Raw genomic sequence first — 25,239 nt, 5'->3', positions numbered from 1 at the left:
GAAGCTCCGATCTTGGTTCGGAAGCTCCGATCTATTTCAGGGATTTTTTATATTGGTCGGAATGAGGAACGGAAGCTACGAAGAACAGGTTCGGAAGCTCCGATCGTGGTTCGGAAGGTCCGATCAGTTTCTATGTAAAATTATATTGTTCGGAAGCAGATCGGAGGCAACGAAGTGAAGCAGATCGGAAGCTCCGAACAGGATCGGACGTTCCGATCCTGAACGGCCGCCTGATAATCTTGTCCGAAAGACTTTTGCCCGACATCATATTTATTGCGCCGATCGGAAGCTCCGAAGTGGATCGGACGTTCCGATCCAGTACACCCGCGTGTCTCAGAATTCAAATTTCGGAAGCTCCGATGCAGGGATCGGAAGTTCCGATCGATGTCAAAATTTCAGCTATAAAAGGAGGCATTCCGAGGCCATTCAAATCATCCCAACATCTTCAAGTCTCTCAATCCTCTCAAGCATCATTCAAGTCATTTGTTGAGCAATTTGTAGCCCCTTTTGAGTGTTCAAAATATATTCACTTATCGAGTTGTATTCGGGGTTGTAATATCGAGGGTTGTTAGTTTGTGAGTTGGTTGCTCGGTTTTATAAACACTTGTGTGTGAAGCCAAGTGTATTTTACGAGTGTTAAGGCTATCCTTGGAGCCCTTAAGGCCAAGAGTGTTGAGTTGTATCGGCGCGGTGATCGTGTCAAGTTGTAAGGCTATCCTTGGAGCCATCAAGGCCAAGACGTTCGAAGTGCTAGTGGATCCTTGGTTAATCGACTTAACCAAGAAGGGGAGACGTAGACGATTTATCGTCGAACTTCCATAAACATCTCTTATCCCTTTTACTGCTTTATTTACATTACGCATTTATTTACCGCACTTATTATTTGATTGCTTAAGTCTTTCGCTTGCGTACTTGCATAATCGCTTTAAATTGCTAAAGTTGCCAATAGAACCTAAATCCCCCCCCCCCATTAGGTTCTAACAAGTGGTATCAGAGCCATTTGAAAATACTTTTCAAAACCTTTTTATGGCAAACCTAGCAAGTGATTATGCTCAAGGGCAATCTACTAATCGTCCTCCTCTTTTCAATGGCATAAACTACGGGTATTGGAAAAATCGTATGTCCCTATATATCCAATCCGTAGACTATGACCTATGGAAAGTGACGGTGAAAGGTCCCTATACACCTATGAAAATAGTTGATGGGGTTGAAATTCCTAAGGGAATGGATGACTTTTCAAAAGAGGACATGAAATTAATTTCGCAAAATGCTAAAGCTATGAATATCTTGCACTGTTCCTTAGATATGAACGAGTACAACCGGATATCGATGTGCTCATCTGCTAAAGAGATATGGGACAAGCTAGAGATATGTCACGAAGGCACCAACCAAGTGAAAGAAACAAAGATCGACTTACTCCAACTCAAATACGAAACATTTGAGATGGAATCCAACGAAGATGTTGACACCATGTTCCGAAGGCTTACTCAAATCATCAATGAGTTAGCACAATTGGGAGAACAATATCCTACCAAGCAAGTTTGGAGGAGAGCTCTTCGTGCCCTACCAAAAGAATGGGATGCCAAGAGAACCGCCATCATCGAATCCAACAAAGGGGACACTGCCGCCTATGATCTTGATCAACTACATGGGACCCTAAAAACCCATGAGTTAGAAGTGTCCACAAGAAAAGAATCAAAGAAAGAAGATGTCAAGCACAAAGGGATAGCCTTGACTACACAAGTCGAAGAAGATGACGATGATGACATGGCTCTCTTCGCAAGAAAATTCAAGAAATTCATGCGAGGAAACAAATTCAAAAAGGACAAGAAACCTGAGAAAGAAGTGACCTGCTACAACTGTCAACAACAAGGTCACTACGCCAATGAATGCCCACTCAAGAAGAAAGTGGACAAAGGAAAGAAGAAAGCCCTACTAGCTACCTGGAGTGATAGCGACGACGACGACGAGGAAGCAAACCTCTGCTTAATGGCTAAAAGTGATAACATCGTCTCTGACGACGATGACGAGGTACCTACTTACGATGAACTCTTACATGCTTATAAAGATATGTTTGATATGGTTAAGATTCTTAGAAAAGAGAATAGAAATCTTAAAAAGGAATTAGAAACTAAGGAGCATGATAACCTTAGACTTAAGGATGACTTAGATCACTTAGAAAAATCTTTCGATAAATTCAATGTGAGTAGCAATAAATTAAACAACCTACTTAGCATGCAGAAATGTAGCTTTGATAAGGGAGGAATAGGCTATGGTAAGAAGTCTATAGACTTTGCTAGTCTAATAGCTAAGGCTAAGATGAGATCACCCCCTACTTGTTCTTATTGTTGCAAATCTGGTCATGTTAGACATAAATGCAGATCATTGAAATATCAATATGTTCAAAAGAGCTATATGAAATGGAGGCCTAAGAGTACTTAACAACTCATTAGTCGACATTATGAGATCACAATCTAAGGGAGTTCAATATAGACCGGCTTAAAAATGCCTTGACTTGCGGCTGGTCTCCCTGTTGAACGTTGCTCTGTCCAAGGAAATAGGTTTTTAAAGTGGTCATATGCCCTACCTACTACTGGGAGCACTCTTAGAAAGTGGCGATGATGTTGCTATGAGAGACTGAACTCTTAGAAGTCTATTTTGTATCTCTCTTTTCTAACATTGTGGACCCAAAAGAACTAAAGGGTACCAAAACAATTCTTTTCAGGGAACTAGAAAAACTGTTCTCCCTAGCATATGGTATCTAGATAGTGGATGTTCTAGACATATGACGGGGAACAAGGATCTTCTTCAATCAATCAAACCAAAGGAGAAGGGGACTGTCACCTTTGGAGACAACAGCAAAGGAGTAATTGAAGGCATCGGCTCAATAGGTATATCTAATTCTTGTCTAATTGATGATGTACTCCTAGTGAAAGGACTTAAGCATAATCTACTAAGCATAAGTCAATTGTGCGATAGAGGTTATGAAGTCAAATTCACTCCCCAACACTGCACTGTATCATTTATTAGTGACAAATCCATAAATTTCAAAGGATATAGAAGTGAGAACGTTTACAAGGTCTCTTTAAATAATTTATCTTTATCAAATATAAAAAGCCTTGTATCCGTGAATGTTGATGATAACATTCTTTGGCATAGACGATTGGGTCATGTTGGTCCTAGTACCATCGAAAAACTTTTAAAACTTGACTTAGTTGTTGGTATGCCAAAACTTGATTTGAAACTTGATTCTGTTTGTGATGCGTGTCAATTTGGCAAACATACAAGGGAATCTTTTAAAAGCAAAAATTTTGTATCCACTTCTATGCCCCTTGAACTTCTCCACCTAGATCTATGTGGTCCCTCGAGGAACGCTAGTTTAGGAGGAAAGCTTTATGCGTTTGTCATTGTAGATGATTTTTCACGTTACACGTGGACATTGTTTTTAGCTCACAAAAATGATGCCTTTGAGTATTTTAAAACTTTTGCTAAACGAGTTGAGAATGAGAAAAATCTTTCAATAAAACAGATCCGTAGTGACCACGGAACTGAATTTCAAAATGAGAATTTTTCAAACTTTTGTATAGAAAAAGGCATCGGTCACAATTTTTCTTGTCCTAGGACTCCTCAACAAAACGGGGTCGTTGAGAGGAAAAATAGGACACTAGTAGAGATTGCAAGGACCATGTTATGTGAGCATTCTCTACCAAAATATTTTTGGGCTGAAGCAATGAACACTGCCTGTTACATCATCAATCGCGTATCAATAAGGCCAATTCTCAAGAAAACTCCATACGAGTTATGGAAGGAGAGAAAGCCTAACATTTCATTCTTTCGGGCTTTTGGATCTAAGTGCTTCATTCACAACAATGGTAAGGACAACCTTGGCAAATTTGATGCCAAATCCGATAAAGGTATTTTTCTTGGGTATTCTACTACAAGTAAGGCTTATAGAGTATTCAATAAGCGCACCTTACTTGTTGAAGAATCAATGCATGTTATTTTTGATGAATCTATGTCTACTATTGTTCGCACTAACAATGATGATATAGAAATACTTGAAGAAGAGATGGTTTCCTCAAGCTTAAATGATATAGATGCTACAGTTGAGGAAACACCACTTCCTAAGGAATGGACACATCACAAAGATCATCCTAAAGATCTGATAATTGGAAGTCCATCAAAGGGAGTATCTACTCGCTCTTCTCTCAATAATATTTGTAATCATCTTGCTTTTGTTTCTCATATTGAGCCAAAATGTGTTGATGATGCTTTACTTGATGATTCCTGGATTATTGCTATGCAAGATGAGTTAAATGAATTTAAACGCAATAATGTTTGGGATCTTGTTTCTAGGCCGCATGATAGACCTGTGATAGGTACTAAATGGGTGTTTAGAAATAAACTTGATGAGCATGGCACCATCACTAGAAACAAGGCTAGGCTCGTAGCTAAAGGATATAGTCAAGAAGAAGGCATTGATTATGATGAGACTTATGCTCCTGTTGCCCGTCTTGAATCCATTCGTATGTTACTTGCTTTTGCATGCTCTAGAAATTTTAAATTATTTCAGATGGATGTTAAAAGTACTTTCTTGAATGGTGATTTGAAAGAAGAGGTCTATATTGAACAACCTGATGGCTTTGTTGATAATTTGTTATCTGATCACGTATATAGACTCAACAAAGCTTTGTATGGATTGAAACAAGCTCCTCGAGCTTGGTATGAAAAACTGTCTTCTTTCCTTATTACCAATGGCTTTACTAGAGGAATTGTTGATATTACATTGTTTACTTTATCTTAGAGATAATGATTTGCTTATTGTGCAAATTTATGTGGACGATATCATTTTCGGTTCTACTAACGAAGATCTTTGCCAAGAATTTTCTAAGCTTATGCAAGATCACTTTGAGATGAGCATGATGGGGGAACTTAACTATTTCCTCGGATTGCAAATCAAGCAGTGCAAGGATGGGTTCTTTGTGAACCAAAGCAAATACATAAAGGAGATTCTAAAGAAATTCGGGATGGAGAACACAAAATCATCATCCACACCGATGAGCACAGCAATCAGACTCGACAAGGATGAAAATGGTAAAACTGTAGATCAATCTTCCTTTCGTAGTATGATTGGCTCCTTACTATATGCTACTGCAAGTAGGCCAGACATTATGTTTAGTGTATGCCTGTGTGCACGATTTCAATCATGTCCAAAGGAATCACATTTGTTCGCCTTAAAACGCATTTTTAAATATCTTTCAAATACTCCAAATCTCGGCTTGTGGTATTCGAAAAATTCTTTCTTTGATTTAAAATCATATTGTGATGCCGACTTTGGTGGATATAAGGTGGACCGGAAAAGCACTAGTGGAACTTGTTTCTTTTTAGGAAACTGTTTAGTTTCTTGGTTTTCAAAGAAAAAAAACTGTGTTGCGTTATCAATGACCGAAGCCGAATATATGGCTGCCGGTAGTTGTTGTGCGCAAATTCTTTGGATGAAGCATCAATTGCTCGACTATGGCGTCTCTTTTTCAAAAATCCCTATTTTCTGTGACAACACTAGCGCCATATGTCTTACAAAGAATCCGATTCAACATTCGCGCACCAAACATATTGACATTCGTCATCATTTTATTCGTGACCACATCGAACGAAATGAAGTTGAACTTCAATATGTTGACACTAAAAATCAAATTGCCGATATTTTTACAAAACCACTAGATGAAAATACTTTTATTCGTTTGCGTGGTGAACTTGGCATGATTGAGTTGTAATCACTTGTGGACATAAATAAATTTAATGTCATATTAAGGGGGAGCTTAATATTAAATTCGAGCAAATTAATTTTGGATAATGCAAATCAATTGTATTTATTCAAAATTAAGAAGCTCACATTCTTATGTGAATTATTTGCTTAAATGTTAAATAAAATAAATTTTAAAAGAGTAGAAATCATGCATTCTTCCTATGGCAGATCGGAACCACCGCTCCAGATCGGACCCACCGATCCAGATCGGAACCACCGATCTGTATCCCGCCACTTTTCATCTTGCGCGGTAATTTTTCCCTCCTAGATGCGGATCGGAACCACCGATCACGATCGGAACGTCCGATCCCCATCTAATCCGACTTTTCAAATTACTTTTAACCGTCTTATCTTTAATTACCGCCTCAGGATCGGAACGTCCGAAGCTTGTTCGGAGCTTCCGATCGACACGTGGCCTTACCTCAGTGGACCGCACGATCGGAACGACCGATCCAGATCGGAGCTTCCGATCGTTCCATCCCCTATAAATATCAGATCGCTCATTCCGATTTCTTGCACCTAAAATTCTTCTCTTATCTCTATTTTATCTGATTCCAACATATTAAAATGCCTGTCAAACGCCGTCGCGATCAGGCGAGTTCTAGTCGTCCTATTATTGTCCGTGATCCTACCCAACCAGCTGTGTCTAGGCCCATACCTGATGATTATTTACATCGTCAGATTCATCCGGGTCGTATCTTAGATACTACTTACTTGGCCCAATCCCATCTCCTACTGTTGAACTTAATCAATGTTCAACATTGGGATTCCTTTTTTCAGCCATCTGTCCCCGACCGAATCTTTCCTCCACTAATTCACGAGTTCTATGCCAACCTTGAACTCGAATTAGGGCATGGTGATATCACCATTGCCACTGTAGTAGCCCGAACCCTAATTGAGTAATTAAGGATTAATGCTAATTAAATAAATTGGGGATTGGACGGATCGAAAGCTCCGAAGGGACGATCGGAAGCTCCGATCGGGATCGGAAGCTCCGATGAGGATCGGAGGCACCGATGATATTACGTCATCCATGACGTGTGGCTGGATCGGAAGCTCCGATCAGGATCGAACATTTCCGATCACCCCTATCCGGAGTCATCAAGTGATATTTTGACACGTGGCAGATCAGGATCTTCGGAAGCTCCGATGGCAGGATCGGACGTTCCGATCGAGGTTCGGACGTTCCGATCAAGGATCGGAAGTTCCGATCGTTGTCTATAAATAGAAGGCCGAGACTTCATTTCTCCTTGCCAATTCCGGATTTCCTCTCTATTTCTAGTCATATTCGAGCTGTTCTAGTCTTCTTAGGCTTGGTCCGGAGGTCGGAGAGGCGTTCGGTAGTCGTAGCGGAGTTGTGCCCAAGTTCTGGAGGCATCGACATCAAAGGGCTAACGACGGACGAAGGTATAGCTTTTGCTTCCTATAAATATTTAGGAGTATGCAATAGCTTAGTAAAGGCTTTTAGAGCACTATTATGATAGTAGTATCATTTCGCTGTGTAGGCGGACTTTAGGCTTGGACTTAGAGCTGGTAGTGCCTACCTAGTATTTAAGGTACGAAAGTACTGTTCGAGATATCCTGACTGAGTATGCATGTATTATGTGACTGCATGATTTATATGTCATGATATTATGCTGCATTCATTTGCATCTTGCTGTATCTCCTTCGAGATGTCTGTTAGTAGGGTTGTACCCTATCCTGTTAGTGGATTGGACTTCCATCGATTTGGGTCCGGCATTTCCACGGTTATCTCGGTATGGGAGCCACCTCCTGAAGCGACGGCACAGCGTGCTACATACCAGGGCCCGGTCTGTCTCTGTTATCTGATCCTTGACCTCGAGTCTATAGGGAGTTCACTTTGCATGCATGTATACTCATACTCTCGCACTGAGCGTTTTATGCTCATGTCTCGTACTCTGTATTTTCTGGACACCCTATTCCATGGGGCAGGTTTGCGATTGGACGAGGAGGGTGGATCCAGGAGAGGCTAGTCAGTGGTTGGCCAGCTGGAGCTTCGTCTAGGTTTTATTACTGTTGTTTTGGGTTTATACAGCTATTCGATTTGGTTGTATATTATTGGATAATTACAGATTCCTTTACTTGGGATTGTATAATGTTATTGGTTTTCGCAGTTTTATTCTGATATCTGTTTTATTAAGTTAATTGCATGCCTAAGTTCTGTTTAGTAGGTGATCTGGGTAAGGGTCACTACATTTATGGTATCAGAGCATGCAAAATATTTCTTGGGATTTAGTCTCATCTTGAGGTATTTTTGTAGATGTCAAATCGTGACGACCAGAGTTCTCATGGCAGTGTTGGTGGGCGTTGGGGTGATGCCGACCAGGAGCCTCGTCGAGAACGGCGTCATCGTCACCATGACGACGAGCGTTTCACTGTGCGTCGATTCTTAGCTATGGGTCCTAAGCCCTTAGTTGGAGGTGAGTCTCCGGAGGATGCGGAGAACTGGTTAGACCGCATGGAGACGACTTTTCAGACTTTCCAATGCACTGATGAGCAGAAGGTGGAGACCCTTGGCTATCTTCTGGATGGGCGTGCGCGTAGGTGGTGGAGGTTTACTTCTGCACGTTTTGTTGCGGCGAGAGGAGTGGCCACCTGGGCCGAGTTCCGCACAGCTTTCCAAAAGCGGTATTTTCCTCCTGCACTCCGACAGTCGAAGGCAGGCGAGCTACTGAGTCTGCGACAGGGAACCATGTCTATCGATGAGTATCAGCAGAGGTTCTTTGATCTGCTATCCTATTGCCCCGAGATTGCTGATAGCTCAGAGATGAAGTATAATCTGTTCCTTCAGGGCCTTAACCCTGAGATCCATGACCGTGTGGCGGTTGGTGACGACATGTCCTACGAGGGTTTGGTGAGCCGTTGTCATCAGGCAGAGGACAGCATTCGGCGGAACAGGTCTTTCTCTCAGTCGAGACCTGCTAGTTCTTTGGGTCCCCGTGCCCAAACTTTCAAGAAGTCAGGATCTTTTTCTTCCTCTGGTTCTGGAGGTGTTGTCCGTTTCGGTAAGAAGGACAAGTGTGATCACTGTGGGAAGAACCATCCATCCGACAAGTGCCGCAGAGCTTCTGGAGCTTGTTTCCGTTGTGGAGAGACTGGTCATATCCGGAGGGATTGTCCACAGTCTGGGGGAGGCGGTTCTGGTTCTGGTTCAGGATCGGGTTCTCAGGCTACCGTTCAGCAGAGGTCGCAGGGACAGTTTGCTGGGAGTTCTCATTTGAGGCCACGAGCTTCTGGCCAGGTGTTTGCCCTGAGACATGATCAGGCTGTGGAGGAGAATGAGAAAGTCATCGCAGGTACATTTATGCTTTATGGTATACCTGCTCTTGTACTTATTGATACTGGTGCATCTCATTCCTTCATTTCTGCACGTTTTGTTAAGAGGCATAAGTTACCATGCATTGCACTAGACGTAGTGATGTCTGTTTCTACTCCGACGGGCCAATCTGCTTTGGCTAAGCGTCTAGTGATGGGTTGCCCTTTAGAGTTCGAAGGGAACGTTCTGTTGGCGAATCTCATGGTCCTGGCGATGGACGACTTTGATTGCATTCTGGGAATAGTGAAAGAGTGGGTGCCCAGTGAGCCAACTTGTGGCTATGGGCTTTGATGACTCTTTGTACAAACGATCTTTTGTTTAATGTAATTTACACTTTTATTAATGGCAATGACTTTATCTTTCTTCATATTGTTATATTATGATATACTATTGTTGTTTTGATAAAGACCTTGAATATACTATAGTGTATGTAAGATGTGGTAGAACATGGGGATGTCTATCATGAAATACATCTTATAGTCACTGTATATTCTAAACTGTTCCTAGTCGATTGAGCCGTCCGATAATAAGGATAAGGATCGCTCGAGTTTGAGACTAGCATTTGCGATGCGGAGTACCACGTTTCATTGGTAGGGAACATGGAGATGTTCGAAGCATGCAAATGGATATTCATAGGATGAATAATCGAACTACCCTATCCGGACTTTCCAAGTGGTTATCACTTATCGAGTGGATTAAGTCCGCGGTTTTGGTTGTACACCATTAGTCCTTACTACTTGAAACATCATGGAGACTCTATATGCTAGTACTGTGCTTTGACTCGTTTACCGACTCTATGGGGGTCATCAGGTGTCGGGATTGGGTACAGTTACAACACATATAGGAATCGATGCATTGTTGTCAAGGATTCACCACATACTTGCGAGTGTGGATATCCTATGCGATCTGAGGAGATATTAGTGTGACGAATCTCTGGCCAGAGTACTTGATGTGATTTAAGAAATGGTTTCTTAGTAGCACATGCGATGTCACTAATTTGATCTTCAAGATGTATTGCATAGTTATCGAATCTTGAGCGACTCTCGATATACCAATGGTTGTTGATTTCGGGATATATGGATGAAGGGACCGTACTGTACGCTAACCAAAATCTACTGGTTCTTGTAGGCACTATCAGTGATACCTAGGGAATCATGGGGCGATGTTGCTAGGCGCTTTACCATGATTCGTTGGGCAAGTCGGAAATCGTTGTTCCGAGTCACAAGGAGTTGTGAGCCCACGGCTAGCTGTATCCCTGAACCATTGAGGGTCACACAGTGTAATGAAGTTTTAATCCCCGTTGAGATAGTTAAATTTAAAGAGTTAAATTTAATGAATAAAGAAGTTGGACTTCTTAAATAAGAGTAAGGGAGTAGGATTTCCTAAAATGACATAGGGATGTACATTTTTGGAAACCACTGAATTCGGATTCAGGAAAATTTATCTTGACTTTAAAATGTGCAGAAATGGTTTCTGTGCACATTGGTAAAATCGGTTTATCAATCGGAGTCACGATGAATTTTATATTAATTTCTGAACATGCGGGCTTTGCTTGTCGGGCCTCAACTTATGACTAATGGGCCCTAAGGTGTTAGTGGCCTGCATTATAAATAAGTTATTGCAGTACAGAAATTACACACAACTGGTCATAATTTGAGAGACAGAAAATCGAAAACCCTAGCTCTCTCTCAAAAGAAATTCGGCCGCCCCCCTCCCTTCTCTGCGTGAAAAATTCCGGTCTGTGATTTTGAATTGCAGTCTGGAATAGCGAATCAAATTCGTTTATTCTCTTCGTAGAAAACTTCTGATAGATTTTCTAGTGCAATCTATCAGAGGGATTAAACTTCCATTCGTGGACCTGATTGAAGGAGTTCATCAGTTCCAGGGAGATACAAGAAGCGCAGAGAAATCTGTGTGGTGTCCAATAATCTCGCTTCGAGATTGAAGGTAAAATTTAATAATAGTTATTTAATTTTACACACACTTATAATTTAATCGTTAAACGGTTGATACCCACACTATGGAATTGTTCCATAATAAAATTTTTAAACTTCCGCTGCACCGGGTATCAATCGTGATTGATCTGAACGCCAGTTAACCCAACAAATAGATGTGCTGACTACCTATCGAGCTTCAGTGGACTGCTATCAGAGATTAGTACGCTTTCATCCGGAAGGGAGTGAGAGCTGGTTTTTCTATGGTGAGGGAGCGCGACCCCCGATGCCTTTGGTATCAGCTTTGAGAGCCTGTCGAGCTCTGGAGTCTGGCGGGGAAGGCTACCTTATCTATGCAGTTGATTTGTCCGCTGAGAGTATTGGGATAGAGAGCATTCCTGTTGTGGATGAATTTCCAGATGTGTTTCCTGATGAGATTCCGGGTTTTCCTCCTGCTAGGGAAGTCGAGTTTGGCATAGAGTTGATGCCGGGTACTTCGCCTATTTCTAGAGCACCGTATCGTCTGGCTCCGTCAGAGATGCGTGAGTTAAAGAATCAGCTACAGGATCTTTTGGACAAGGGGTACATTCGTCCTAGTGTATCTCCTTGGGGAGCTCCTGTTCTCTTTGTGAAGAAGAAGGATGGGTCGATGCGGCTGTGCATTGACTATCGGCAGCTGAATCGAGTGACTGTGAAGAACAAGTATCCATTGCCTCGTGTTGATGACTTGTTTGACCAGCTGCAGGGCACATCAATTTACTCCAAGATTGACTTGAGATCTGGGTATCATCAGTTGAGAGTCCGTGATCAGGACGTAGCCAAGACTGCATTTCGTACTCGCTATGGGCATTACGAGTTCCTAGTGATGCCATTTGGTTTGACTAATGCGCCGGCTATATTCATGGATCTGATGAACCGTGTCTTCAGGGAGTATTTGGACAAGTTTGTCGTGGTCTTCATTGACGACATCTTGGTTTATTCGCGTAATACGGAAGAGCATGTTTCTCACTTGCGGTTGGTACTACAGACTCTTCGATATGAGCAATTGTACGCCAAGCTGAGCAAGTGTGAGTTCTGGATGGATAGAGTGGTTTTTCTTGGCCATATCATATCCAGGGAGGGGATTTCTGTTGATCCAAGCAAGATTGAAGCGGTACTTAATTGGTCGCGTCCGACGACAGTTGCTGAGATCCGTAGTTTTCTGGGTCTAGCAGGGTATTATCGTCGCTTCATTCTGAATTTCTCTCAGTTAGCTCGACCGTTGACGCAGCTTACCCGCAAGGGTGTGGATTTTGATTGGTCCTCCGAGTGTGAGGAGAATTTCCGTGAGCTTCGACGGCGGTTGACTTCTGCGCCGGTGTTAGCATTATCGTCAGGATCTGGAGGGTATGTAGTTTACACGGATGCTTCTCTTCAGGGGTTAGGGTGTGTCCTGACTCAGAATGGGCATGTGATCGCATACGCTTCTAGACAGCTGAAGCTTCACGAGGACAACTACCCAGTCCATGATTTGGAGTTAGCAGCCATTGTGTTCGCTTTGAAGATCTGGCGTCATTATCTGTATGGCGAGAAATTTGAGATCTTCACCGACCATAAGAGTCTCAAGTATTTGTTCACTCAGGCAGAATTGAACATGAGACAGAGACGTTGGATGGACTTGCTTAAGGACTATGATTGCGAGATTAAGTACCATCCGGGAGCTGCTAATCTCACCGCTGATGCTTTGAGTCGCAAGGTGCGACTATCCGCACTTCAGACTTGTTCGATGTCTAGTGCGATCAGTGACTGTTGTACTTCAGGTTTTACCTTCAAGCATAAGAAAGGTATGCAGAGTATCCAGATGTTTGCGATATTATCTGAGCCAGCCTTGTATTCGCGGATCCGAGATGCTCAGATGTCTGATTCGAAGACCCAACGTTTAGCTCGTCTAGCTAACGAGGGTAGCTCGTCTGGATTTCATTATCAGTCAGATGGCTTTCTGTGTTTGTCTGGTAGGCTTGTGATTCCACAGTATGAAGAGTTGCGAGAGGAGATTTTATCTCAGGCACATCGCACTAAGTTGAGTATTCATCCTGGGAGCAACAAGATGTACAAAGATCTACGTACTCGTTTCTGGTGGAAGGGAATGAAACGCAGTGTTTATCAGTTTGTTTCGAGATGTTTGGTGTGTCAACAGGTCAAGGCAGAGCACCGACGACCTGGAGGATTGCTTCACAGTCTGCCTATTCCTGAATGGAAATGGGAGTTTATCACAATGGACTTTGTGACCCATTTGCCGGTATCCCCGAGGAACTGTGATGCTATCTGGGTTGTGGTGGACCGACTCACCAAGTCAGCGCATTTCATTGCCTATAGCCGAGAGTACTCTGTGGATCGCATGGCACGGATGTACATTCAGGAGATCGTCCGACTTCATGGAGTGCCTGTGAGCATTGTCAGCGATCGGGACCCCAGGTTTACTTCTAGATTCTGGGGGAGTGTTCAGCGTGCGATGGGTACTACTCTCAGTTTGAGTACAGCCTATCATCCAGAGACTGATGGTCAGTCAGAGCGCACTATCCGTATGTTAGAGGATATGCTTAGAGCGTGCGTCATGGATTTTGGTTCAGCCTGGCAGGATCATTTGCCGTTGATCGAGTTCGCTTACAATAACAGCTATCACACTAGTATTGGGATGGCACCTTTTGAGGCATTGTATGGGCGACGTTGTCGTACTCCACTCTTCTGGGAAGAAGTGGGGGAGAGACAGGCTGAAGGACCGGAGTTTATCCAGCAGGCGATAGACATTGTTGATCAGATCAAGAAACGGATTAAGACTGCATAGGATCGTCAGGCCAGCTATGCTAATATCAAGCGTAGGCCCTTGCAGTTCGAGGTCGGGGAGAAAGTGTTTCTGAGAGTGTCACCTTTCCGCAAGATTCTCAAATTTGGCCTTAAGGGCAAGTTGTCTCCCAGATTTATCGGTCCGTTTGAGATCTTGGAGAGTATTGGCGATTTGGCTTATCGACTAGCTTTGCCACCGCATCTATCCAGCATTCACGACGTGTTCCACGTATCTCTGTTGCGACGGTATGTGGCAGATGAATCTCATATTCTGCAGCGATCTGAGGTTCAGGTAGACAAGGATTTGACTTATGTTGAGAAACCTCTTCGTATCCTGGATTATAAGGATAAGGTTTTACGGAACAAAGTCATTCCTTTGGTTTTAGTTCAGTGGCAGCGCCGAGGCACTGAGGAAGCTACTTGGGAGCTTGAGGACAGGATGCGTAAAGACCATCCTGAGTTGTTTTGATTTCATTCTTTAAGTTGTATTCAGTTGCAAACTCTGTAAACATTTGATTTGAATAAAGAATGTTTCTGATTTCTGTATTTGCATTCGGTACTTAAGATCTGTTTTCGAGGACGAAATATCTTAAGTGGGGGAGAATGTAATAGCCCGAACCCTAATTGAGTAATTAAGGATTAATGCTAATTAAATAAATTGGGGATTGGACGGATCGGAAGCTTCGAAGGGACGATCGGAAGCTCCGATCGGGATCGGAAGCTCCGATGAGGATCGGAGGCACCGATGATATTACGTCATCCATGACGTGTGGCTGGATCGGAAGCTCCGATCAGGATCGGACGTTCCGATCACCCCTATCCGGAGTCATCAAGTGATATTTTGACACGTGGCAGATCAGGATCTTCGGAAGCTCCGATGGCAGGATCGGACGTTCCGATCGAGGTTCGGACGTTCCGATCAAGGATCGGAAGTTCCGATCGTTATCTATAAATAGAAGGCCGAGACTTCATTTCTCCTTGCCAATTCCGGATTTCCTCTCTATTTCTAGTCATATTCGAGCTGTTCTAGTCTTCTTAGGCTTGGTCCGGAGGTCGGAGAGGCGTTCGGTAGTCGTAGCGGAGTTGTGCCCAAGTTCTGGAGGCATTGACATCAAAGGGCTAACGACGGATGAAGGTATAGCTTTTGCTTCCTATAAATATTTAGGAGTATGCAATAGCTTAGTAAAGGCTTTTAGAGCACTATTATGATAGTAGTATCATTTCGCTGTGTAGGCGGACTTTAGGCTTGGACTTAGAGCTGGTAGTGCCTACCTAGTATTTAAGGTACGAAAGTACTGTTCGAGATATCCTGACTGAGTATGCATGTATTATGTGACTGCATGATTTATATGTCATGATATTATGCTGCATTCATTTGCATTTTGCTGTATCTCCTTCGAGATGTCTGTTAGTAGGGTTGTACCCTATCCTGTTAGTGGATTGGACTTCCATCGATTTGGGTCCGGCATTTCCACGGTTATCTCGGTATGGGAGCCACCTCCTGAAGCGACGGCACAGCGTGCTACATACCAGGGCCCGGTCTGTCTCTGTTATCTGATCCTTGACCTCGAGTCTATAGGGAGTTCACTTTGCATGCATGTATACTCATACTCTCGCACTGAGCGTTTTATGCTCACGTCTCGTACTCTGTATTTTCTAGACACCCTATTCCATGGGGCAGGTTTGCGATTGGACGAGGAGGGTGGATCCAGGAGAGGCTAGTCAGTGGTTGGCCAGCTGGAGCTTCGTCTAGGTTTTATTACTGTTGTTTTGGGTTTATACAGCTATTCGATTTGGTTGTATATTATTGGATAATTACAGATTCCTTTACTTGGGATTGTATAATGTTATTGGTTTCCGCAGTTTTATTCTGATATCTGTTTTATTAAGTTAATTGCATATCTAAGTTCTGTTTAGTAGGTGATCTGGGTAAGGGTCACTACAGCCACCATCGTTCAAGGTAGGCATATCATTTTTTCTTCTGCTGATCTGTCCTCCTGGTTTGATCTTCCCAGGAATGGACCCGGTGAATACTTTTCCCAAACTTGGCCACAAAATGATCCAAACTTTGATCGTGATCTCTTTCTTTCTACTATTCTCGGTCGTCAAGCCACTGCTGCTGACGATCGAATCCATCTCAAGAGTCTTTGTCCTGATTTCCAAATCATTCAAAAACTCATCACCACATCTATAGTTCCCCGCAGTGGAGACCTCTCCACTTGCAAATATCTGGATTTGTATATTCTTTTTCATATCATCTCATCTCGACCTTTTAACCTTCCGCGCCTTGTTATGCAGACTATGCATCACACGACAACAACGGCTAAAAAGGTTTCCTTTCCTTTTGCCCGGTTTATTAACCGGATTTTGAGTCGTTTTGATATTGATTTTGAGGGGATCCCTTCTCTTGAAATCCAGTCGAGTCATATCATCAACCATCAGTCTATTATCAGGATGGATTTATCTTGGAATCCTGTGTATTCTCGATGGGTTGATGATCCTAGTCGAGCTTTTTCTGGATTTTCTCCTATTTCTGATTTTCATCGAGACTTTTCCTCTCTTCCTCACTCTATCCAAACCAAAGGCTTTCCGACTGGTCCGCCCAACACTGATATTCCATCCTCTTCCAGTTTTGAGGCCTTTGCGTCTACCATTGGTGATCTTCCTTTCCAGGCTCCTGAGGTCCCTCCTACACCAATAAACCAATTTCCTAGCGACCGACTCTTCGAGGCTCTTCATCGCATTGAGATGAGTATGCACACTCATTTTACCGAGTTGACTGCTAGAGTTGCCTCTCTGGAGACTCGATTTGATGACTTCGCCGCTCGCTACCCTCCTCCGCAGCATGATGATGACTCTTAGATTTTTTATTTTATTTTTATTTGTATTTTTTTTCTTTCTTGCATTGTATTAAAAATTTATTATTGTAAATGAAATTGTTGAGTATTTTTTTTATTCTATGTTTCATTACTTTTTGTTTATCACAAAGGGGGAGAATTAATGGTTAAAATATTAATTAAGATAAAATTTGTTTATCTGATAAAATTTGTTTATCCGTTAAAATCTGTTGCTTAATAAAAATTGTTTATGATTATCGTTTATTTTATCTCCTGTTTTTAACCAAGTTTTGTGATCATCAAAAAGGGGGAGATTGTTACGCCTTAAACGCATATAAATCTCGAATTATGAGATTAATGTTTTTAATGCATTAACAAGTCTTATTTCTCTATGTTTTGATGATTAACAAAACTAGGTTAAAATGTTACTAATATTTACATTGAGCTTATTACAGAGTTAAAATTTTCAAAGATGAATTAATACTAAAATCATACTCAAGATCAGAAACAAAATTCGAAGAAGTTTACTACTACGGGATCGGAAGCTCCGATTGGCGATCGGAACCTCCGATCATGATCAGAAGCATCTTCGGAAGCTAAGGGTAGATCGGAAGCTCCGATCTTGGTTCGGAAGCTCCGATCTATTTCAGGGATTTTTTATATTGGTCGGAATGAGGAACGGAAGCTACGAAGAACAGGTTCGGAAGCTCCGATCGTGGTTCGGAAGCTCCGATCAGTTTCTATGTAAAATTATATTGTTCGGAAGCAGATCGGAGGCAACGAAGTGAAGCAGATCGGAAGCTCCGAACAGGATCGGACGTTCCGATCCTGAACGGCCGCCTGATAATCTTGTCCGGAATACTTTTGCCCGACATCATATTTATTGCGCCGATCGGAAGCTCCGAAGTGGATCGGACGTTCCGATCCAGTACACCCGCGTGTCTCAGAATTCAAATTTCGGAAGCTCCGATGCAGGGATCGGAAGTTCCGATCGATGTCAAAATTTCAGCTATAAAAGGAGGCATTCCGAGGCCATTCAAATCATCCCAACATCTTCAAGTCTCTCAATCCTCTCAAGCATCATTCAAGTAATTTGTTGAGCAATTTGTAGCCCCTTTTGAGTGTTCAAAATATATTCACTTATCGAGTTGTATTCGGGGTTGTAATATCGAGGGTTGTTAGTTTATGAGTTGGTTGCTCGGTTTTATAAACACTTGTGTGTGAAGTCAAGTGTATTTTACGAGTGTTAAGGCTATCCTTGGAGCCCTTAAGGCCAAGAGTGTTGAGTTGTATCGGCGCGGTGATCGTGTCAAGTTGTAAGGCTATCCTTGGAGCCATCAAGGCCAAGACGTTCGAAGTGCTAGTGGATCCTTGGTTAATCGACTTAACCAAGAAGGGGAGACGTAGACGATTTATCGTCGAACTTCCATAAACATCTCTTATCCCTTTTACTGCTTTATTTACATTACGCATTTATTTACCGCACTTATTATTTGATTGCTTAAGTCTTTCGCTTGCGTACTTGCATAATCGCTTTAAATTGCTAAAGTTGCCAATAGAACCTAAATCCCCCCCCCCCCCCCATTAGGTTCTAACACGTTATTTGGAATCATGAGGGCTGTGTGGTTGCGGCATTTGGTAGGAAAGCATTGAAGTGCTTGGAGAATTGTTGGATATCAAGGAAGGGCTCCAGATTAATTATTCGAGATCTTGGTTTTCAAAAAATTATTATCACTTCAAATTCACGGTACAAGCAATTGCTGAGCCTTCGAGTGATTTGGGATATATTGGTTCGTGTGCTTTAGAGATTAAAGCGTTGCTCGTTGATCTAGCAATAACCGATTTTTATCATGTTAGGAGAACAGCTAATGTTGTAGCTGATTCTCTCGCAAAGTTTGTTGTTTCTTCCCCTATATCTTTCTATTGAGTACCTGAGATTTTGTTCTTTTGGCTGATTAGTCTTGTAACAAGTACATCCTCTTTGCAATAAAGTTACAAGTTCTTGTAAAAATAAAATAAAAATTCACTGATGTTATTTTCTGTTAATTTGAATAAATAATTTGTAGTAGACAAGGCACAAAATAAATTTCTAGTTTTTCATTATTTAGAGTTGATCATGTATATTTTTTCTTAATAAAACACATGATATATCGATTAATTCAGTTCCAAAAAAATTCACTCGATTCGCTTTGCTGGAAAAAAATATGGGTTTTTTTAAATAAATATAATAAATTTTAAAAAAACATAAACAAATATAACAAATTTTAAAACTTTTAAAAGATATAATAACGTAGGGTTTGAAACCCTACTTCCTTGAAGAGTTGGGGTTTGAGACCCCGACTCCTCATTTGTTATTTTCGAGGAGTCGAGGTTTGAAACCCCTACTCCTCATAGCCTATATTATATATATATATATATATATATATATGTAATATTAATTCTTTTCATTAGAATTTTTTTAGTTTTATATTTACAGATTTAATTATTTTTGCATGTTAAAAAAATGATTATTATGATTAAAAAAAATTTAGATGTTTAAAATTTTTATAATACAGTTGAACTTTTATAAATTAATAATATAACGACGATGATATTTTACTAATTTAAAAATGCATTAATTAATTGATAAATTAATAAATTATTATTTATAGAGTATTGTTGATTCAAAATGAATATAGAGATTAATTATATAAGAAAATTGTGTTTTATTAATTTTCATAGATTTATATAAGAGTCTTCTAAATCGAGATTAAAAAAATTATTATTTTCATAATTAATAATTATAAAAATTATTTTTAAGGTTTTATATGCATATATGTTTTTCCTATTATAAAATTTAGAATGAAATAAAACGATAAAATAAACTTTCATAAATTTAATTTTTGATAAATTAATAATTTTTATAAAATAGAATTTTTTTCAATCTCGACTTAGATTGATATGTTAAATTAATAGTTTTAATAAATTAATAAGATTATAATGTTTTTAAAAAAAACTCTTATAAAAATCTATGAAAATAAACATATATAACCAAAACCACGTTCATTCAATCAAAAAATAATTTTTAAAATAATAATTTATTAATTTATCGGTTAATTGATATCTTTCTAAAATTGAATATTATTGATTAAAATATTATTAATTTATAGAAGTTCTACATTATTGTAAAATTCCAAAAATCTAAAATATTATTAACTTTCATTTTTTAAAAAAATACTATTAAACATACTCGTTACTTTTCAAACATGTAATTAATAAATTGAAAAAAATAAACAAATATCTATCTACCAATTCCAGGAATAACAAAATATATTCTTTAAAATAATAATTTATTAATTCATCGATTAATTAAAACTTCTCTAAATTATTATTATTATTATTATTATTATTATTATTATTATTATTATTATTATATAAAGAATTTCCCCGTAGACGCCATATTTTCATTTACCGAGATTGATCTTATGTGTTATAAATATTACATTTTTATTTTTATTAGTTTTTTCTAAAATTTAGATATTTCAAATTTTTATATTTTTCTCAACTAAACACTATAGATAAGATAAATTGATAAATAAATTTTAAATTTATTTTTTTATTATTTTATAAATAAAAAAATAAATTTAAATATTATCAAAAAAAGAATATTTATACATAACATATAATATTAAATATATTATATGATTTTATACACACACAACGTGTGTGTGCGATTATGCTAGTTATTTTATAAAGAGAATATAGTCAAAATGTTCCTGTATATTTACTCATTTTGTGTTTTGGTCATTTAAGTATTTAATTTTGGATATTGGTCCTATAAGTTAAGTTATATTTTGGTTTTTAGTCTTTTTTTCATGGATTATAGACGTGAAATCAGAAAATGATGATGTGCGAACTAAAAAATTTTCACGGCATTGAAAAATGATGATGTATCTGTTGTGGCGACAATATTTGAATGTCATGTTTTCAAAATCAGATTGGACCGATCGGTTCAACCGGTTCGACCAGGAATCGATCACCGATCTAGTCTAAAACACTGCAAAAAACCATTTTAATCGTTCAACCGACCAGAATCGGTCAAGAACCGGCTAAGAACCAAAAAATTGATTTTTTGATTTTTTTTTAAAAAATAGTTTTTTATTTTAAAACCTTTATTTAATATTTTATTATATATACATGGTTATTTGAAATTTTTTCTTCATTACAAATATTATTTTATTAATATTAGAGTTTTTTAATTAATTAATTTATTTTATAAAAAAATATATAATTATAACTAATATTTTAAATATATTTATATAATTATTTATTTTTCAAACGACGATAAATACATTTTTTTCTATTAATATAAATTTTTTAGGTTTTTATAATTTAAAATATATTATTAATTATATTAAATTATATAAACGGTTTTTTGGTCTGACTGTGCGGTAAAAAAAAATTTGACTGATTGGATCGTTTTTTAAGTTAGATAGGTTAGATCACTGACCTGGTGATAAAAATATTGTTTAAATGAAAAAGGACTAAATACCAAAACATAACTTAACTTACAAGGCCAAAATCCAAAATTAAATACTTTTATGACCAAATCACAAAACAAAAAACTTACAAGACTATTTTGACTATTATTCCTTTTATAAAAGTTCGATTATATTACAAACTTTTTTCAAACATGTAGAACAACTATAGATGCAAATATAAAAACAAAAAATAATAATGGTAAAATTGAATATATATATATATATATATATAACTATATAAATATATAAATAAAATATAAATGTATATACAATGAAGAGTTGGGGTTTCAAACCCCGACTCCTCGAAAATAACAAATGAGGAGTCGGGGTCTCAAACCCCAACTCCTCAATGAAGAGGGGTCTAAAACCCCATGCTATTATATTTTTTTAAAATTTTAAAATTTGTTATATTTGTTTAAAAAAATTGAAATTTATTATATTTATTTAAATAACCCAAAAAAATATGGGCAAATTATTTTAAACTCCCCACTACCAAACTTCTCTTTAACTTAACTCCCTACCCACCACATTCTTTATTTTTACTCCCTAGTGGTCCTCATATTTGAATTAAAATATAATTAAAGCTAATACTTTGTATGTGGCTTTGTTATACCTATCGAACCAGTCCCGACCATGCAAGACTATTAGTTACGCAAGGTTTCCAGCCGATATACTACAGATTAGGGTCCAACATGCTTCCGTAAGATGAATTGAATTTAAATACCTCTTTGACCATAATGTCGTCGGGTCATACCTGTCGAGTTTTACGAAGTTTTCCTCACACTCTAACCACGCAGTAGCAACAGATGGTTTCTGCACAAGTTCCTTCAACGACACCCAGCACAGCCTTAATTTGTTTTTTACCTTAAGACGTATGGTATATAAATTTAATTATAATATATGAGCATGAAAGAATAAGAGATTTAGGAAATTTATTCAGACATAATATTATTACATAAATCAACTCCTTTGAAGAGGATAAGACAACTTGTTTAGCTACTCATAGTAGTCTTGTTCTTGAAATACATAAGAAAACTTTAATAAAATAGAAAGAGAAATATTACAACAATTTATTTGTAAGAAAACTGACGGGAATGATCGATATCTTCAGCTTCCTTGGACGCTTGTATTTATAGCTGAGGTTCCACTCGTTTCACCGAGAAACTTCAGGGAATCTTACAGCTGTCTTGTATTTTTTTTATGCCATTATTGATGACATCTGTTACTTAGTGGATGAGGCAGTTGTCTTGTATTCTTTATGTCATTATTGATGACATATTTTACTAGTGGAGGAATCACATGCCTGCCACTTTCTTTTGACTTTATTCTCCTCACATGCCTGCTTTATTGTTGTCGGGGCATCTTTTGATTTTAAAGTAGGCCCCTGTGAAAACGCATCTTCAGTGGTCCTTGTCCATCTTTGCTTGTCTCGAAAAAATCTTTTCGATCCGTTCGGGGTTTAAAGCTTTTCCAAATTCTGGCTCCTTCTGATTTGGGCATTCTGGGCAGATATCCTCTGACCATCGTCCAATATGAGCCATGTTACAAAATTTTCGGCGAGTTTCTTTACTCCCTGGCAGCTTGTTGTTACACAAAAGATTTCTCTTCTTTTCAAAGTGTTCTTTCGCAAAGGCTGTAGTTTTCCCTGTCATTGTGTTTAACAGAAACGATCCATTCACAGAATTCTGATAAAATTTGAATGGAAACTTGACTTTGTCCATCTCAGTAAGACAGACCCAAATACCCCATGCCCTTCTGGTTGAGATCTCATTTTCCCCGAAAGTGGACACTAAGGGTATTTCTTCAGTTTTAGGATCCTTGATAAATTTATGACTATTTATATCAGGTCTCCTTATCTTGATGAAATAAAAGGGTTCGTGTGATCCTTTCATTGTTGGTTCTGGAGCTGCACTGAAAAAGTATAACTCAAGCACATCTTCTCTGGACAAATGGTCGTTATTTGCCCATGTTTCTTGGACTGCTTCCTGAATCCATTTTGGTAACTGTGATATCTTCGAGAAGCTTGGTGACGTTGTATAAACTGAGGCCAAGGCTCCAAATTCATACCAGAGCTTTACATCCTTATGATTGACATTATTTTTTAGCCAAACCCTTGGATATATCCCTGCCACATCAACCCTACAAGTGTTAGGGTTAATTTCACTTCTTGTACTTAATTTCTCTCACCTTTGTTGATAAACCTGAAATGGAGAAATAATAGCTGGGTTAGTATCGATCTTAGATTTGCCCCTGTCAGTGTTGGGCCTAAGATTGATCTCTTCCTCTTTTACCCCAGAGGCGGAGGGTTGACTTGATGAGGAATCCTCATCAATTGTTGCTTCATCTAGATCATCAAAAGATGATGATAGATTAGCACTTGTTTCTTGAGTTTTAGCTTCCTCAACATCTTGTTTTCCAACCGGTGGTTGCATTTCTTGTTTTTGTAAAACCAATGGTTTTACCATATCTTGTTTATGAGAAACCAATGGTTTCTCTATAACCTTCACAATTGGCCCTTGAATAGCAGCCCATAGTTGTGTTTGAGCTTGCATACATCCTATAATTCGATTAGATACTTTGATCCGATCAGCTTGTTGTAACCTGCCGGCCATTTCAGCATTAATGACTAACTGGTTGAACTCCGTTTGAAGCAACCCAAGGTGTTCCCTGAGATGCCTCTGCATTTTCATGATGAAATCCACGTCACTGCCTTCCATCTCTTGTTAAGAAATCTGCAAGAATATTTTCATGAAATTTAATAATAACAATATCAAAAATATAATTTTGACATAATGTTTGCCATCTTAATAATCTAGCTTTCTCAGGTTTAGATTCAATTTTATTTCTTAGGAAAGCTTTTACCTGGGTGTTATCAACCTTCAGTGTGAATTTTTTAGCAAGTAAAAATAATGGCCATTTTTCAAAAGCCCTTTTAACTGCATAAAATTCCTTTTCGTTGATATGCCATCTGATGGCCTCTGATTCTGAAAAAAGACCGCTACAGTATCTGCATGGTATTTCCCCATCTGGAGTGATCTTGGTAAGGACTGCTATCCACCAATCGTCACTGGCATCCGTAAATAATACCAGATCATCTTCATCTACGGGTATGGCCATTTTTGGGAGATTTTTATATATATCTTTTAATTGGTTTACCCCTTTAGTATGGTCATCGGTCCATATAAACCTAGCATTCTTTTTTAAAAAAGGACTAAACACCTTTCTGTACATTGCTAGGTTGTTAATGAACATCCCTGAAAAATTAACTACTCCAAGAAAACTCTTGAGTTGTTTTACGTCTTTGAGTTTATCTGGAAAATTCTTTACATTTTCTACAATATGGGGTTGCAGAATTATTCCAGTTTCATCAATCTCAATACCAAGGAATTCAATTTTCCTTGTTGCTATGACTGCTTTTTTTTCAGATAAGACCAGTCCTTCTTGTTTACAAATTTTAGAGAAAATCTTTAAGTGTTTAACATGTTCGTCTATATTTTTTGATGCTATAAGAATATCATCAATATAAACAAACATAAAGTTGAAATAATCTTTAAAAAGGTTATCCATCTTTCTTTGAAATATCTGGGGTGCATTAGCCAATCCCATAGGCATAACTTCCCAAATATAGTGTCCTTGTGGAGTAGAGAAGGCTGTGAATTTCTTACTGCCTTCTTCCATTCGAATCTGGTAAAATCCAGACTTACAATCAAATTTTAAGAACACTCTAGCATTTCGTACACAGCTAATTAGGTGTTGTCTACTCGGTATGAAGTACCCATCAAACTCCAGGATTTTATTAATACCTTGGTAGTTAATAACTAGCCTGGGTTTTCCTCTTTTTATTTCATCATGATTTCTAACCAGAAAACCTGGGCTGCTATATGGTGAAACTCCTTCTTTGATTAAACCAAGGTCCAAATGTTCCTTGATAATCATTCTCATATCCCTTTGATCTGTTATATTCATTGGGATAGGCTTATAT

Source organism: Henckelia pumila, chromosome 2 (genome assembly GCF_033568475.1).
Source record: "Henckelia pumila isolate YLH828 chromosome 2, ASM3356847v2, whole genome shotgun sequence".
NCBI lineage: Eukaryota > Viridiplantae > Streptophyta > Magnoliopsida > Lamiales > Gesneriaceae > Henckelia > Henckelia pumila.
The sequence above is the reverse complement of the archived record's forward strand: the minus strand, read 5'-3'. Positions refer to the sequence as shown.